The following is a 17,985-nucleotide window of genomic DNA, read 5'->3' as shown; positions in this document are numbered from 1 at the left end:
TCCCACGAGCAGCTCATGGCAGTTATCTCCTTTGCAGCTCAACCTTTGCCCATCGCCTGGAAAACTTTCAGTATCACTCCCAATTTGTGTGCCCCCACTGCTCATCTTCTCCCTCCCTGCTCTTGTTTCTCCCCCCTTCTGGAAGCCTCATCCTGCATATTTTTCTTTCCATAGTGACCAATCTCCTCCAAGCTGCAGAATTCCCCTCCTGTTTTTCCCCTACACAACCAACTTCTTAACACTATTCCCAGCTATCTGTAGCCTTGTGCCATTATTTTCCTGACATTGCCAAATACTTTCTTATCTGAAGATGGCATTATTTATATGCAGTTACATATCAAAGGCAATTTTCCACCATCTTATTCACTGCTGCCCAAGAATAAACCACGTAAAGAGAAAAGGCCAGATGCCGGGACCACCCTGGGGGATGCCTCACCCCACAGTTGTTGGCTCTTGGCAAATGCTGCCAAGAGGAGCACTTTCACTCTCAAGTCTGCAGAGGCAAATCAAGTGAGTTTGAGCCAAAAAAATCCTTTCTGACAAGAGTCACTGCTATTCATATGACTAGTCTCATTAAGATCAATGAGAACTGGAAAAGCTGCAGGACAGAGCGTGCGTGTGTCTCCTGGCTGAGATGTTCAGCTGCATTTTTCCTTGTCAAGAGGAACCAACCCTCTGTCACCAACGCAATACGCATAGTGGGATTACTGGTCAGCAACTCACTGGATACCACTTCCAACAGTGCTATAGTTAGCAAGTACTCATTTACAGTAATTGTTACAAACATCAGAATTAGCAGAGAGAGATTTTCATATTATCTACACCCATACATATATAAAAATGCCACTTCGTACAAACCCAAAGTATGTGAGGTCAAAGCTAATGGGCTAGCTTTGTTGAGCACCTCAAAAATCAAATTAACTGCAATCAAATTCATGGCACAACTCAAGGTTCATTTCATTACTATCAGAAAACTCAATATCTGAAATCTTAGAATATTAAGCTAAAGCAATGATCTTTCTGTTAAAGTTCTTTCTTTTTTTCATTTTAAGGTGAGAAAAAGCTGGTGGGCACAGGAAAGGTGGGGGTGGGGATTCCCTATGGATACTACTGAAAGCTTGGCAAACACTCAATCGATTACTCTTATAAAAGGGAAATAAAAAACCTTATACTAAAATACACATTTCAAACACATACTAAAATACATTTTGAAGTATAAATTCTACCTCTTGCATCTATTTCTACATCATGCTTTTTCTTACAAAGATTAAGTACAGACACACACGCACATAGAAATGCATATACGTATTTAAATTCAAACTACAAATCCATTAGGGAGCTATTTAAATCTGCTCATTGCTGCAATAACTAATCATCTTCTCTCTGGGCCTTACTGTAGGTGGGGGAGTCAGAAGTTCATTGCGCTAAATGCAGACATTTTCCTTGTTTAAATGAAGCTGCCGTTTTTGGTTTATTTTACAATAAGCACCCTTTAACTTTACTGCAAGACCTAGCTGTAGAATACTCACTGCAATTTCAGCCTCCTTTTTTTACCCCTCCTCTTCAAGATTCCCAGCTTGGTTTCTCTGCAGGAGTCAAGTGTGGTTTTAATAAGGCAGATAACACCGGGCTTCTCAACTGCTTTTGATAGAGGTGAGGTGGTGAGCTCTTACTGACTTTCTGCAGTACTGCAGCTACAGACCGTACAGACAATCTTGCTTTATGAGCATGCACCAGGCAGGAAGTGGGCCTGGAAATTTCCAGCCGGCAGTGTTTGATGCACTGTTTGAAAAGCTGCACGATGTGCATATAAAGGAAATGAAGGAGAGCCTTTTTTGTTGTTGTTGCCACTGCTAACTCATCAGGCTGCAGTTACTACACACACCTAGGAATGCCTGCTCAGAAGCCATTTTAAGAATTAGTGTGTCTCAGCAAAAGGAAAAAAAAACCCAACCTTGGTTATTTTGTGCATGTGAGAAAGTGCTGCAGATCAAAGATCCTTTTATAGATGCTTGGAAAAAATCACACGGGAGGTAACTAGCCGCTAAATGATTTCACTGTCCCCGTCTTACGTAAGCAGCCACAACACATACACTGCATACAGTGCACAGCTGCACTGATACACAGCAACCTCACAAGGGGATGTGGAAAAAAGGAAGCAATCACGGGCTGGTATCACGTACTATCAAGGTTTTATTGATACCAGCACTGAGCAACTGCATTACTAATTAATGGATGCTCACAGGCTACACACATCCTTCCAATCAAGTGGCAATAAAACCAGGTAGCCTTCTTCCCCCTCATACATAAATTACCCCGGCTATTTACCCTCCTCCCTAGTTTTGGGGGCTTCTGCACAACCCTCCCTTCATCACCCCACACCCACACTAGCAAGATATATTCCTTTGCTTGGGGATCAGGGAGATGCACACTCACAGCCCTGCTCAGGAGCTTCCCATGTGGGCTGGAGAGAGCTGCTCTGAGCCAGATTTGTAATGCAGGCAGGGTCCAAACTACACAGGCAAGAGGTCTGGACACACATCACACCACTCCTCCCCAGCCCCTGCTTCCCCCCCCCCCCCGAGATGTCTCTGTATTTGTGGACACAAAAATAATATTGGGTTTAACATCTCTCTGTGCCTCTTTTCCTTCCTATCCAAGAGGATGATATCCCCCTGCCCCAGGGGAGCACAGTGACAGTAAGCGGACCAAAGATGGCAAGATGTCATTTTGGCGATGTCTGAACCTACAGCAGATGTCACCAGCCCTACAAAAAGCTTGAACAGACTTTAGTCCCTACAAAACTACCACATACACATACCCACACCTGGGTGTTGCTGACTGTGGATGCAGACTCCAGGTCGCACCCAGCTGCAGCAGCATCAGCTGCAGAACTGCTCTTGGCAAGGACCGGCTGAGGAAGACAAGTCCCACCTCCTGCTGAAGCACTGCACCTGAACATCCAGAGCTGCATGGTATTTATCACGATTTCACATCTTTCTGATCATTGCAAAGCTCTTGGGGACTCTGAAAATAAAGCTATGCACACACATAGGGCTTCAAAAATCTTACAGCTATAGCTTTACAATCAGAGCATATGCCCTTACTGCATGTAAGACTTCACTATATGGTTAAATTCTGACTTCAGCAGGACATACGGATTTGCTTAAATTTCATTATATGCTCAAGTGTCTTTTCTCAATAGATAGGCTTTCCTGCACAAAACCTTAACTGTATACTAGCCATTTGTTTTATAGTTACCCGAATAATATGTCTTGCCTTTCTAAGTACAGCACTGGGCTACCTCCACTGTAGGGTATTATTTGTTACACATAAATAGAAAAGCAGGTAGAAATTGGGGCAGGCTGGAATTTTAGTTAGCTATCTGAAAAACATGGACAATGACGGGCAGATGACATGGCTGCACACTGCAGTGTTATTTGAGTGCTCCCAAATTTTTGCCTGCTAGATAAGCACCAGTGGACAGCTATAACACAGTCCTCAAAGGAAGGTGAGGAAAGGACAATAACCCACATCACAGAGTTCTGCATTTTATATTTTAAATGCAGCTACAGGGAACTGGCGTCCTGTGAAATTACAGATGTTAGGCTCTCACTGCACATACGCTGTTTTAATTCCAATGACCTTGCTGAATTAGGAAGCTAAATACAAGTTAAAACATCCATCTCCTCTCCTGGACACTTGTCATGAGCAAACCCATTTTTGCTGCTGTTTGGCTGATCTGTGTTTCCTCCCTGCTCCCCATCTGCAGTTCCCCAAAGCACATTCTAAAAACAGTTTGGCTTGTTTTTGCAAATCAGATGCTGCTTCCATCGTGAATTTCATGCATTTTCTTTGTTGATAGGAATTAGTGATTGCTTCAGTTTAACCTTCTAACTTGGCAGAAGATGGAGACTGGCCTGGACCTGCTGCCAGTTTGTATTCTGGGTCTGCTCCCCGCAGGCAATAGATGTTCAGGGCTTCTGGAGAGTCATATGCAATACATTGATTTAATCAAAATTACATGCAAGTTTCACTCTTTAAAGCAGAACTTAAACAGTCAAACAATTAATGACTTCCTGAATTCTTAAGGTCTTTTTTCTGCATTAATATAAAGTGCTCGAAGAGAAGAAACAGATTGGCATTGTCTTTCAGTCTTTTGCTGGTGGCAAAGCAGATTATTCCTATCATACACTGCAGAGGTGCTGTCAAATGCTGTTCCAGGCTATGGGCCAAAACCTACCCCCAGTCCATGTGCTCAGCTCTCACTGGCATCGATGGTATCTCCACCATGGACTGACAGTAGTAAATGGGCAGAGATGTGCTGGCTGCTGAAATAGTACGATCTATGTGCTGAATAATTCATTTTAAACTGTTGCACAGATGTCAAAATGTTATTGCTGATTTCTAGCCAGCAGAAATGGGTGTTTCTTCTCCCAGTACGAGTGTGTCACTGTCTGTAATGCCAGAGAAGATCTGGGGGAGGTCTCAGCCAGGCAGCAAAGCCCATACATGGCATGCCTATGAATGCACAATTAAAATGCTCAGTACAGGCCACCTTTCACTTTCCTTATTAGGATTCTCCTGTGGATGCACTCACACATTGCCCCCCAAAAAATTCAGAAAAGCAGCTTAAAACATGCCACAGTTATACAGGTTTGAGTGTACAGGGCTCCACCACTCACTTCATCCCTTTGGATTTTCTGTAAAGTTCCACAGAAAGCCTTCAAGTACAAACAATCTGAAAGTTACAGCCAAGTTCAGGTAATAAAATAAACCCAAACAGAAAAAAACCTCTGCCTCTGTAAATGAGAATTAGTACATCTATCCTACAGGATTTGTCAGCCTAGCCATGGCAGGAGCCCCATGGTAGAAGTCAAAGATCTCCTGCTCCTCAAAATCAAGGAAGAGAAAATGAGTTTTCCTGTGTTTTCCCTTTCACTAAACCTGTGCTAAACCCAGCCAAACCATTTGGCTGCACTTAGCACCGAGACGGTCCAGGGGCTGGCTTACCCATCCAGCCACCCGGGAGGTGGGCTCCAGCCACTGATGGCCAGCAGCCATCTCCAAGAGCAAGGTGGGACTCCCACCTGCATACGGGCTTGGGTGCCATCATGGGGAGTGGTTGAGGGTAACAGGAGAGATGGAAGGGAAATAGGAAAGATGCAGGAAAGCCATAGGTTTTGAACTGAGATCAGGGACTGGTGATCTCTGATCATGCTTGTAGATGGGCTTTTTCATGTCAGCTGGTCTGTGTGGAAACAGACCTAGGCTTAATGAGGTCTAATTTGTTTTAAATCCATAGGTTTCTTTTTAATAATTAACAGTCCCATCACTCAGCAAAGCCATTCCTTACCGCTGACTACTTGCTATTAGGAATGAAATTTACTGTGAAATACTGTTAAGAGGTGGAAAGCAAGTGACATAATTCAAGTTTTAATTAAAAAAATATATATATCACACCAAGCCAGAGCCATAGAAGGAATCATAACCAAATAAGAGAAAAAAACCATCCTCTCCAACCCAGTGCCTACTCTTCACACTCTATTCTTTTTATGCTATTTGAATTCTTGCAATTGGTTTCTCTTACTGGATGCCCTGTACCCAGATCATACATAAGGTTTTCTCTCTGCGATTCCAGGAACTAGAGAATGTGTCGGCATCATTAACATGAACATTACACATGCTCACATGCGAGGGTCCAGGAACTACAATTAACACATTAAGAAATAATAACTGCCAAGGGAGCAACGAAAGATAAACAGCATGGAGCTGATGTAGCAAGAACTCTGCTTGGGAAAGGGCTGTCTCTTGGGTAACAGGCAAGGGGGAGAAATCGAAGCGCTGTGCAGCACTGCCCATTTACCAAAGAAATCCCCCAAAACAGCTGAATGACTGTTTATACATTAATTTGTTGAAATTTAATTTCACTAAAAGTATCGCTGGCTTTAAACTAGATTTAAGAAATCGGGAGGCTCCTGTTTACACAGAAATAACGACTGTCTCCTGTTGGAAAGCTTAAACCTGACGTGGTTTTTGATATTTGAAAAATTGAGATTATAGGGGAAAAAAAAGTGCTGTGGGTCTGTTGTTTTCTTGTTCAATTTTTTAATAGAAGTCAGAAATATATATTAAAAAATACATCAAAAATAAAACAAACCACAACTTTTTCCTGCTTGTTGGCATCCATTTTTATGATTGCCTCTTTTGGGGTTTGGTTTTGGGGTTCTTTTTTGTTGTTGTTGTTTTTGTCTGGTTTTTGCTTTTGTTTTTTAATGCAATTGAAAGAATTAAGTTACTTTCCCAAGGGCTTTCACTGAAAAAAGATCTTTAGATTTCAAAGTCTTCTATTTAAAGCTTCCAGCTTGAAAATGTTTTGTCTGAGTACTCCTGCAGAAGCTACATAACAAAAGCCTGCAAGAGCATGCCCACCATTAGGACATACATCTTCACCACTCTAACCAACAAAACTCAAGGACGACACTGGTTCTTTTGGATACCATTCTTGACTTTTGTTATCGCCTCCAGCTGGACGAGCCAAAGGCCTTAATACCTTATTTACCACTGAGATTAGGAGCTTAAAAATTAGGATGGCACAGGTGAAGTTTATGAAATGCATTGTCTCTTGTCTCTCTCACTTTGAGGCTGCACAGCCACAGAAAACCCAACAAAAAAACTGCCATTATAACCCTTTCCCTACATTCACTCCAATCCCTGTGAGGGAAAAGGGAGGCAGAACAGGCAGACGCATGAGGGTAAGATGAGCAGCCCTGCTCAAGATCGGCTTTTGGGGAGAGAAGGATGAATCCCTCTTGAGCTGTGGCAATGCCTGTTACCGATTTGGGGGCTGGAGTGCAGGGTTTGTGTGACAGGCATGATCCCCCATGCTGCCCCCAAGCATCGCTCATCAGTCAGCTAAGACATTTCAGAAAGTCACATGGCACTTTGTAAAAACATAATTGTTTTTATTTTCCAATTTTCCATGTTTTGTGTAGAGTGCTGCAGTGTTCAAGCGAAGTGAATAAAAGCATAAACAGTAAGCACCATCTGGAGAACATTCTTCCAGCACGCTGAGAAATAGCAGCCGCCTGTGTGCTACCTGCTATAAATAAATGCCATTAAAAAATGACCAAAAAATTGTTTGTTCCTATTTCATGGAACTGCAGCCAGATAAAATTTCCCTCAACCCTGTCTTCAGGTACCTGCCATCTTCACAACAAAAACAATGAACATGTAGATGCTTGTTTCTCGCTGCTTTACGTTAATATGGGTATCACTAACAGAATATCAACCCTACACGTTATTCTAATAACAGCAACCAAGGCTGCCACTTAAGAGTAACACATGAACAAGACGTTCAAAATCCAAATGCTTTTCAAACTGTACCAGGTTCACAATATGGTGATATCCCTCAGCCGGCTAGCAAGAGAATGGGTAAAATTATTCTTGCTCTAAACTGATGGTGCATCAGTTTGGGAGGAAAAAAAAAAAAGAAGAAAGTCAATAATTTATTTTCTGTCTAGCACAAAGCCGCTCCTATCTCCCTCTCTGCTGACAAAATACAGACCAAGTTGGCTGTGGGGCTGTGATGAGGCTCTGTGAAGGGTCCTCGTTTTCTGCGTTTGTTTAATCACTGCAATTAGAGCTATGCAAATAATGAAATTGTTTGCTACGGTGGCCAGGCTGGGGAGAATAAAAAAATCAAAAAGAAATGTTTGGGTTGAGCAATTTAAGAACTGTATTTTCTTTTTTTTTGTAACATGAAAACATAAAACTGTTTTGTTTGTTCCACTCAGAGGTCAGTGAAGCCTTGAAAGAATCCATTCAGTTTGAAATGAAAAATACATTTTCTCACTGGAACAAAGCATTTGAGCATTTGACATTTTTCCTTTTTTTTTTTTTTTGTCGGGCCAACATTTTCAGCACTCAGAGAGGGATGCTTAGAACAGCTCACTGCTTGTTGGGTGGAGGAAAGGATTTGTTCACCCTTTACCCTAACCTCAGACACATCTCAGGCCTTCAGCAGGGGCAGGGTTGAGCACTGCAGCTTTCTCCCTTAAGGAAGCCACCACCAGCCCTCTGGTTCCTCACTGCCTGGTGCTGTGCTCTGGGCAGCCCCCAGCTCAGGGAAGCCAAGGGGCATCTTCCCACTCCGCACTGTGGTGGGGACTGGCACGTGGCACGCTGCCTGACAAAAGATGCTGGGTAGGTATGACTACAGGAACAGCAGCACTGCCTTCTCTACATTAGCAGTGGCCCAGCCACAGCTTAAATGTCTAAGTAACACTACTGATGCTTGGCAAACACTTCACTTATATCCATGACACCCTAATGAGGTTGGTATCTGGCTCCTGGTTTTCAGAAGAGGCTATTCTGATCTCAAGCAAGTTAGTGGAAAAATTAAAAACCCGACAAGAATAAAAAGACTAAATCCACAGTGATTAGGCTGCAGAAGAAATGGATTGGGAAAGCCTCAGGCGAAATGTGACACATACTTTGGGCACCACAAGATGCACACTTCTCTCAGAGGCAGGGCTGCCTCTTTCTCCATGAGAAAGGGTTCATCTCTTGGCACTGAAACATCTTCCTTTTTCAGTGCTTCAAGGAACACTCCATTTGGGTTTCAGGTGGGAGGGAGATGGACACACATCTCAAGGAGGAGGCTGAAACTACTCACAGACCTGGGAAACTGCATACCCCTACACTGAGCACCCGGTCTGAATGAAGCACCTGCCTTGAGTCTTCCACAGCTGTAACAATTTACAATTATCTAGCAAAAAAAAACAACAATGATCTAAAATCAGAATGGCCCAAGGCTGCGTGTGGCTCTTCCCAGGATGGCACAGCCCCTGTGGTCCACGTGAGGCCAAGATGTTATTTGTGGTACAGCATGGGGTTGAGGTGAGGTGGCACCCTGAATCCTCACCAGTGAACCACCAGCCACACACAGGAAGAAGGATTTGAAGAAATTTTTGGGGTTTTTGCTGCTTTATTTTCCTTTTTTTAACCTTGGATTAGTAAGTGTCAGGAAGGGATGAGAGCGAATCTGTCTTGTGAAACAACACCCACAAAAAACAAGCAGGGTCCCTTGATGGAGAGGGTGGCTATGACTCCTGAGGCATGGGGCGCATCGCCAGCCTAGCTCCCCATCATCATTTCAGGGCAAGAGTGGAATTGATGGACATAGATTCAGTCCTTACCTCAAGCTATGCTGCTTTTTCCAAACCTACAGCTGTCATACACTGGTGTGTTCACAGGGCAGCTCCACTGAAGCTCCACTGGCCACCATTCCCACTGGAAGCAAAGGCATCATTCCCACCATATCTTATTTTCTGTTTTCACAGCGACTCAATGTGCCAGGAACTGTATGAGTAGGAATGAGGGTACAGACCCTTCCCTGATGAAATCATCATCTCAAGCCCAGCAAGGGTAGGAAATGATAACGTGGTTATGGTTCTCGTTAGCTGTATTTTCCTAATATAAATATTTTAGCTACTTTTATTTACGCAGTCCACTCACACCAGTTAAATGAGACACTTTGCAAAGGGATACTTCAGCTGTCTGGAAATTAAGACATCGGACTACTGATTTTGTTAGGATGATGATTTGCCTAGATGAATAAGGTTTTCCTGGACCAGGTGTGCAGGGAAGGCAGGTGGTGGGAATGTGTCTGTCCGTGCATGCACACAACCGTGCATGTGTGTGTATGAGGGGGGAGGGTTGTTCTTTGTTTTGTTTTTGCCTTTGGTCAAATTCAAACAATGTGCAGTAACAAGAAGTAAATGTCATTTTCCTCCCATCCATCTTAATTTGGCATCCATTTTAAAGCTTACCTTTGACCTTTTAAAATGTTAATACACTTAAGCAGATATAAAAAACACAAAGCTCCTGCAAAAATTAATCACAGCCATATCACGATGCTAGCCTAAAAATGTAACATCAGTTGTTTTGCTCTTTCATTTTAAGAAACATTTGTCCAATGCAGCAGCAGTAACTATGCTACAATTAGCTGTTATTTCCTTTTCAAACAAATACCCACGTTAAGTGGTACAGCAAAGCCCTATCAGCATGGCTAGCACAACCTGCTATGAATTTGTTTTGTTGGGTAACTGCCTGGAACAACAGAAAAGGTCCTGAAAAGGACCTTGATAAGTCACTTAACCCATCCTTCTGCCCCAGGCAGAACTGGCTACATCTAAACCCTTCCTGACAAGAAACCTTATTTAGACTTCCTTAAAGTAGCAGCCTTAAATAGAACTGGAAAAAATCTTGCACAGATCAGAATCTATAACATAAATATGAAAATAATTCATGTATGTGCACTACGTATACAAATATGAAAATACAAAGAGACAACCCTGACCTAAATGATAACTCTCCCACCTCTGACCGCCTCATGCCCTTTAACCAAAGGGTTCAAAACAGGAAACTCTAATAAAAACACTTCCTTCCTTTTTAAAAATAAAAGGCTGCTAACTTGAGAACCTCAGCTCCTTGGAAATGCAGCAGCACCTTTTCTCAAGAAAACCGGCTTCAGAAGCATCAGGTCCCAACATATTTGGGCTTTCATGCTTCAAAGCAAAGAGCTCTTCAGTTCCACCAGAAAGCAAATAGGAAGCAAGAGTGTTGACCAGCCTCTCTGGTAACCAAAGCAAATCTAAGATGTCTGGAGCCTGATTGCGATCAAGGGCATCCGCCTTGCCTGTTGACTTAACTGTTTCAGGTGGGAGGCTGTGCTAAGTCCCTCCAGGATGGTCCCTGCACAGCTCTGAGGTTACATGCTATGAAAACAGGGATCCATGACAACGCAGACATACGCTGCTTTCACTTTCTTTTGTGTAGCATCTGATGGCATCCAGGGCTACCCCCATCATTTCCATAACACCCTTTAGAAGACAGAAAGCTATGGTGACAGCCAAAATGTATCCTGACAGACAAGTGCTGGTTTCATGGCTAAAAACAGCTGCCACACAAGCATCCCAAAAAATCCCTTAAACACCTAAATGGCAAACCCAAACCAAAGGCAAATGCATCCCCTCAGTGAGTGAGAAGTATAACTCCTTCCAATTGCTTTCTTCCACCTACCAACATTGCCTTGGTTCCAGCACAACTGGAGCATAGCCAAGCAGTCTTCCACAAGCTGAACACCCGCTTAGGTACAACTAAGCGTGGGGGCAAAAGTGAGATACCGAGCCTGGCACCACAATCCCGTGAGGGAACGACACCTTTTCATGTATCCTGCCCATAAAGTGCAGAAGAACTGTAATGCAGAGCCCAGTTTCTTCCATCACGGAAACCTTGTGAATCCACCCTAACCGCACGTAGGTCCTCCCATAGTGAAATGGCAAAAGGTAACTCCATCCACTCCCTAGAGATCAGAGATGATTTAACAGCATATCATGGCTACAAGAGCAAGGCTTTTCCATGTATTCCTTCTTTTAGGATACACTTCTGCAAGTACACATGTGTGTATCTGCCTGCATGTATATATATTTACTTCTATCTACACACCACATGCTGTCTCTGGTAGAGAGCATCCTGTGCCAGAGACCCTTCGTTGTCACACCTGGAGACCCTCCAGGGCTGCAGATTCATGCTTCCACTGACCTTCCACTGATCTGGCAGGGGTGTTTGAACTATGTGATCTTTAATGTCCCCTCCAACCCCAACCACTCTATGCTTCTGTGATTCAACTGCTCTTCCATGGAGCTTGTGGAAAACTTCCCCAAGGTCAACAGTCTTACATAGTGGGTCCAAGGGGCTTGGGACCTGCAACAACTGTCTCCGAGAATCCCAAAGACAGTAACACAGGCAAGATTCTTCCAAACAAGAATCATCCTTCTCATTTTCTTCCCTGGGAAATACCAATAGAGGAAGATGTTTTTTTTTTGTGGGGACAGTACAATAACATATACCTGGAAATATGTTCCTGTTTCCTTCTGGCATCCACACAGCATCCCACAGCCTGGAGAGCAAGGCTTAGCCACACACAAGCAGCCCTCTTCCCCTGCCTTTCTGTGGGGCAGAACCCTGGCCAAGAGCTGCCTCCTGATCTCCAGCCCATCACCAAGGCCAGAGATGAAGGCATCTATTATTGAGACAGTGATGCCTGACTGCTTGTTTGGGAAAATCCTGATTAAAAAACAATGTGTTGCCCTTCCTGTTTGCTTTGCAGTGGCCTTGTGGGGATCCAGCTCTACAGCAAGCGATCCATCACCAACAATCAGAAAGATGTGTATCATACACAAAAATACAGACACAAAAATACCTCACATTTACTTAGTTTTACATGTCTTCCATTCTTGTTGCCCTTCTGCATCATCTATTTCAATGCCCCTCAATATGTTTTCTTTAACCTAATTAGTATATAAACATATAAGGACCACCTGATTTTTTTTTTAAACAAGGACCGTTTTGTGCAGTATTGCCATATAAGCTTTCAAAGGCAATCAGATTAAAGAAAATTAAACACAATAAATACACATTTCTGATTCTGCCACTTCTAACCCTGTATTATAGGGGTTTTGCTTACATGCAACAGAATACACATATGCTGTTGTTATATTGCTTGTTACTGGTTTATTCACTGACTTTGGATATTCATGGACTGTAAGTTAAATAACACTCCTCTAGCTAATTGGCTTATTCACTAAGCATAGATGAATAACTGATGGGTTCAAAAAGTCACCATTGTCTGAGTCAGTCACCAACTAACTAACTTAGCCATTCAACCAGGGAGAAGTTTTCTTCTCTGAAAGGTGACAAGTAGCTTTGTAATGACTTCTATTATTTTCCCAATAAACTCAGAGTAAATAGGACATTGCAGCTAGAAAAACACAGAAAGAGAAATTAGCTGCTACTGTCATTAAGGATTCAGAAGCTGAAAAAGAACAGTTGGTGCAATGCAGCTGGAGAGGCTTTTCAGAGTAAAGTGATTATTCTCTGGCCATTAATGACTTATTTCTGCTGAAGAAGACCTGCACTCCTCCAAATAACCTGGCTTTGCTGTGAGGAGCATGCTGTCTGCCAGGGCTCGTGAGAGCCATTGCCCCCTTGGCCCTCATGGTGGCCACTGCACTTGTCCCACCTCTTTGCTTCCATGCCACAAGACAAGCAGAGAAATAATTTTAATTCTACAGAGTGAAGCACATGCAGACGTTGCAGGAGTGATTGGTCTTCAACATTAGCCTGACCATTGAATTTGAAGCTGCAGCCTGGGATGTTCAGAGGGGCACATGTCCTCAGCAGCCTTCTAGTACCTAAAGGGTACTACAAAAAATCTGGAGAGAGACTTTTTGCAAGGGCAGGTAGCAACCGGACAAGTGGGAATGATTTTAAACCAAAAAAGGGTAGATTTAGATTGCACATTAGGAAGAAGTTCTTTACTGTGAGGGTGATAAGACACTGGAACAGGCTGCCCAGAGAGACTGTGGATGCCCTGTCCCTGGAAGTGCTCAAGGCCAGGTTGGACGGGGTTTTGAGCAACCTGGTCTACTGGAAGGTCTCCCTGCCCCTGACAGGGGGGTTGGAACTGGATGATCTTCAAAGGTCCCTTCCAACCCAAACCATACCATGATTCTATCAACTAGCAAAAACTAAAGGGTACTGGAAACAGGTCCAGCTGAGAGAGGTCCGGTCAAAGCAGCACTTGAGTGTCGAGTGGCAGCTGCCATAGGGTCGCCCAGAACATCCGGCCACCCACAGGACTGGCAAAATCCCACAGACATGACCCTATAACTCACCCCACCCACACTGCAGTGCTGCTCTGTATGTTAAAGGAAGGCATGGACAGACCTGTTTAAGGAAAAAAAAAGAAAAGGGAAAGCCACAACTAACAAGCACCACTAAATCACCCAGCAGAGCAGCTCCTCCAGAGAGTGGCCTGTTTACAGAGTTGCTTGGTGCCCTGAGAGGGATAGGCAATATTGCAAGCCCAGGAATGGAAATTTCTGAGGAGAACCAAGATAGGTTAACAATGATGCCTGGCAGGCTATGACCTCTTGTACTGCCACCTCCTTTTTGAAACGTAGAGTCTGCTGGGAGAATTTAGGCTTAGAGCTTTAAGCAAAAAAATAAGGAAAACTTTTTCTTCCTGAAGACTTCCTATAAAACCCAAGAAATGCTAAAAGTGTTTTACTGTATTGTTATTCTGTAGATGCCATTTCTGGAAGGGTGACCCAGCGCAGCTGGATCTCAAAACAAAGCCACTCGTGGCTAGCACCACACATTGCCAACTGGCTCCTTCCACTCAAAATAAAATAAAATAGTAATACAAAAAAGGCAAGTGCCCCCATAAAACATTCATCCATCCCAATTTCATAACAGAAGTATTTGTCAGCCCCCATTTTGCTTCCCGTTCTTTGGCTGCCTGCTCTACAAAGCCACCATTTCAGCTGCCTGTGCATACAGACCAGTGGGCACACTGTGGTGCAACAGCTCCTGCATCCTCATCCTCCTGCCCACAGAGGGGATGGCCACCCCTCTCCCCAGACCCTCACCTGCAGCACTAGAGATTATTCAGGGCAAATTTTTATTTTATATATATATATATATATATATATATATATATATATATTTATCAGGTGTTCTGGGGCACCCACCAGAGGTACTCAGCTCCTGTAACAATCACGTGATTTATGTAGAAGTAATTGGGGTTAAACTATCTGCCACATCAAACTCTTCACATTTGGCCCCATCTTTAGGACCTAGAAACATCTGAAATAAATAAGCCATGTGTCATCGAGCAGGGTCTGGGCTTAATTAGGATCATTCTGGATTTTATGGGAGAAATCTTGTACTGCCAGCTTTATGTGGCTAGCCTATCACTTGCAAGGTTATCTGCTGGGGTTTTTTATTTCCCTTCCTATTTCCCCGCAGCTTTTTCTTTTTTTAAAATCCTCCAACCAGCCGGATGACAACCACTCCTTATCTTTGGCTGTCGTCCATGCTAAAATAAGAATGCTGTTGTTACGCCAAGGGAGCTGCACCCTTCCACCTCCGTTCCATCCCAACGTGCACACAGCTGGCTGCACAGGAACGCCCGAGGTGCCATTTTCTGGCCATTTTTCTGTGATGTTGTTGCAATTTACCCTCTAGCCATAATTTGTATTTGGAAATCACACTGGGCCTCTCTTGTGCCACAGATTTTACAGACTTCGAGTGACAGACGGTCTCTGTCCTGAAAAGCTGGTGATACTCAGCCCATCTTCACTGTCACTGCTTCCCTGCCTTGACATAGGCTAGCGGACACGAGGGCGAGCATGCAGCTGAGCGTCGCTCGAGCGGTGCTGGGCGATTTGATTAGCAGCAGAGAATGACTGGATTAGAAGAGGGATAGGATTAGAGATTGATGAATCACTGTGAGGCTGCTACATCGGTAGAATTGGCTTCAGCAGCAGCATTTGAATGTCAAACCGTACCCCCACAGAGCAGTTAGGTCCCACCTATCACTTCAGACTGCTGTGCACAAGGCAGCTGAGGAAGGCAAAGCTTTTGAGTTAGGGTCTGAACAGACAGCCTGGTACAGGTAAGCCCTTGGTGGGTCACAGGCAATGATGATGAGAGGAGAGGCAGGGAAACATGAAATGATTTGCCCAAAGCTACACTGGCAATCTGTGGCAAAGGCAGAAACGGGAGCCAGATTTTCTAAAACAAAAAAAAAAATAAAAATGAGTTCTTCAGGCAGGAGATGAGCCAGCTGCCTTTCTTACATGCAAATGCTTTTTTCCTCTGTAATTCACACCGCTGCAGGCTCTGCACAGCAAACGCCAGCTTCCTGAAGTTGTAGCGTGTTCAGCGCGACCTGCTCTTCACGCATGTCATGCCCGTTACATGACTAGCTCCATCCTCCAGCCTGCACTTGCAATGTGATCCACACGCCTTGCAAAAGCTTATCGCTTCCAGTTGTGGGAGGAAGCAATCAGGTCCCTGCAAAACCCATCACTGGGGTGATTCCTGGTCTGACAGGGATAGCTCTGGCTACTGGAGTGCCTCCAGAATTTTATACATATACAGAAACTCAGCATTGCTCCCAGTTAAATCAAGGGGTTATCCCCTCTTCAAATTTGGCTTCAATCATTTCTGAAGGTGAAAGAAATTTCAGTGTTTCCCTCATAGTCCCACTGGAGCTTATCAGAGAAATGCTATAGAATTCATCAGAGACACGAAGGACAAAATAGCGAGGGGGCATTAATGAAACAGGCTGCTCTGGCAGAGCTGCACAGGCAAACGTGTGGGCTGTCGGCAGCCCCCTGCACTAGTTACTGGAGTTACATCCAATTACCAGGGCCACTTGTCGAAGTGAAAAGGAAGGAAAGGCTCTTCCAAATTTACCTATAAAAAAAAAAAATGGAAGTGTGCTGATTTTCTGCCCAAAACTCCAATCAGTAGCGTATTCATGAGGAAAGCTTTACTTTAAAGGTTAAGTCAATTTGCTAGTGATAAATGGCATGAAAGGTTACCCAGAAAAAAAAAAAAAGAATACTTCCTCATCGAGTTTAAATGGAAAATACCTGAAGAATTAATGGGCAACCAGATACTCTTTTCTCTTTAACAGTACATCTACATTAGACTATGTACAGGCATGTATTTTTTTTGAATCTTGCACTTAAAACATTATTTCTTTAAAGAGATTTCTGATGGAGAACGGCACGTGAGAAAACTAACGTCAACAACGGCCACTAAAACCAATTTTAAACAGGGGAAAGAAGAGAAGGAAATGAGAGTAGCTGCCCTGCAGCACCTCCCGGAGGGATGCAGAACTTGCGGAGCTCGCACCGCACCGAGGCACCCGCCGCCACGCACGCACCGAGCCCGGCGAGGCGATGCCGGCGCCCCACGACAGCCTCCTTCAGGAAAAGCCATTACGGAAGACGCAGGTGACAGCTCATCCTCCAGGCAGCCCTTGCCGAGAAGCCGGGAGACAGCGGGCGGAATTCCTTCTCAACTTCGGAAGGCTAAACCTTCATCCTCACCCTCCTCCTCGTTTCAGACAGGCTACGAGAAGGATCCCAAATCCCCCCATTATCGCCCATCTTGAAACCCACCCTGCGTTTTTAATCTCCTCCTTCCAGAGCGCGGACCCGGGTGCTTAAAGCAGCGGTGACCGGCCGCGTTTTTGTCTCCCGTGGGGCAGAACCCACGAGCCGTGGGGGGCGATGCCCGGCCGCAGCACCAGCCGCTCCTCCCCGCGCACCCACCGGCGTGGTTCCGGGTAAGTTGCGCAGGGAAGAAGAGGAGGAGGAGGAGGAGGAAGGGGATGGGGGTGTCTCTGCCCACGGTCTCGCCCCGTCCCCCACGGTCCGCGCCCCCCCGCCGCAGCCCCACCGCCGGGACAACCCGCACAAAGCCGCCGCCGGGCTCTCGCTGCGCCCGCTCGGCGCCACCAGAAACAATAGTCACGGGCCGAAGCGGGGACGGCGGAACCGCCGCCGCCCTGCCCACGGTACCGCAGAGCCCGGCCGCGGGTGGCAAAGGGGGGGAGGGGGAAAGATTCCCGCAAAACACCGCTGCTCCGGCCAACCTGTCACCGCGCCGCCCGCCCGCCCGCGGCTGTCGGCGCGCAGCCGCCCAGTGGCACCTACCTCCGGTGGAAGGTGCAGCAGCCCCTAGCTGGGCTCCATGGGGCTGCAGCCGCCGCCCGCCTCTGTCAAGCCCGACCGCCGCCGCCGGGGACGCACAGCCCTGCCCTGCCCGGTACCGCGTCCCGCTCCCCCCCGCGCCGGGCGGGGCCGGGCGGGGCGAGGGCAGGGGGGCGGAGCATTACCGCCCCAGGTCACGCCTACCGCCCTTCGCTCCGCCTCCCCGCTGCGCTTCTTCCCCCTCCGATCCTTCCTCTCGCGCCTGCAGGGAGTCGGGATGCGCACTCGCGTCCATGCACGCAGGGGGTAGGGACCGCAGAGGGTCCCGCGTAGCTGCACCAGGCTTTGCGGGAACAACTCTGAAGCCCGGGAGGATGCTGCCGCAGGCGGCACCTTCATCCTTGTT

At 45.5% G+C, this 17,985-nt stretch overlaps 1 protein-coding gene across 2 annotated transcripts in view; it reads right to left on the bottom strand.

Annotated features, from left to right (window-relative positions):
- RAI2 (retinoic acid induced 2) overlaps positions 1-17,740 on the bottom strand; it is a 44,330-nt gene extending 26,590 nt beyond the window's left edge. The window contains exon 1 of one of the 2 annotated variants that reach the window (XM_062603858.1): positions 17,583-17,740. The gene's annotated coding sequence lies outside the window, so the exon portion shown is untranslated. Of the gene's footprint in view, positions 1-16,807; positions 16,937-17,582 lie in introns of those variants that run through there. The other variant, XM_062603859.1, reaches the window with a different exon arrangement.
- Positions 17,741-17,985: the final 245 nt, after the last annotated feature.

This window comes from Pezoporus occidentalis, unplaced genomic scaffold (assembly GCF_034315485.1).
Source record: "Pezoporus occidentalis ecotype Australia unplaced genomic scaffold, CSIRO_AGI_Poc_V1 ctg81, whole genome shotgun sequence".
NCBI classification, from domain to species: Eukaryota; Metazoa; Chordata; class Aves; order Psittaciformes; family Psittacidae; genus Pezoporus; species Pezoporus occidentalis.
This window is presented reverse-complemented; position numbering and strand designations above follow the sequence as displayed.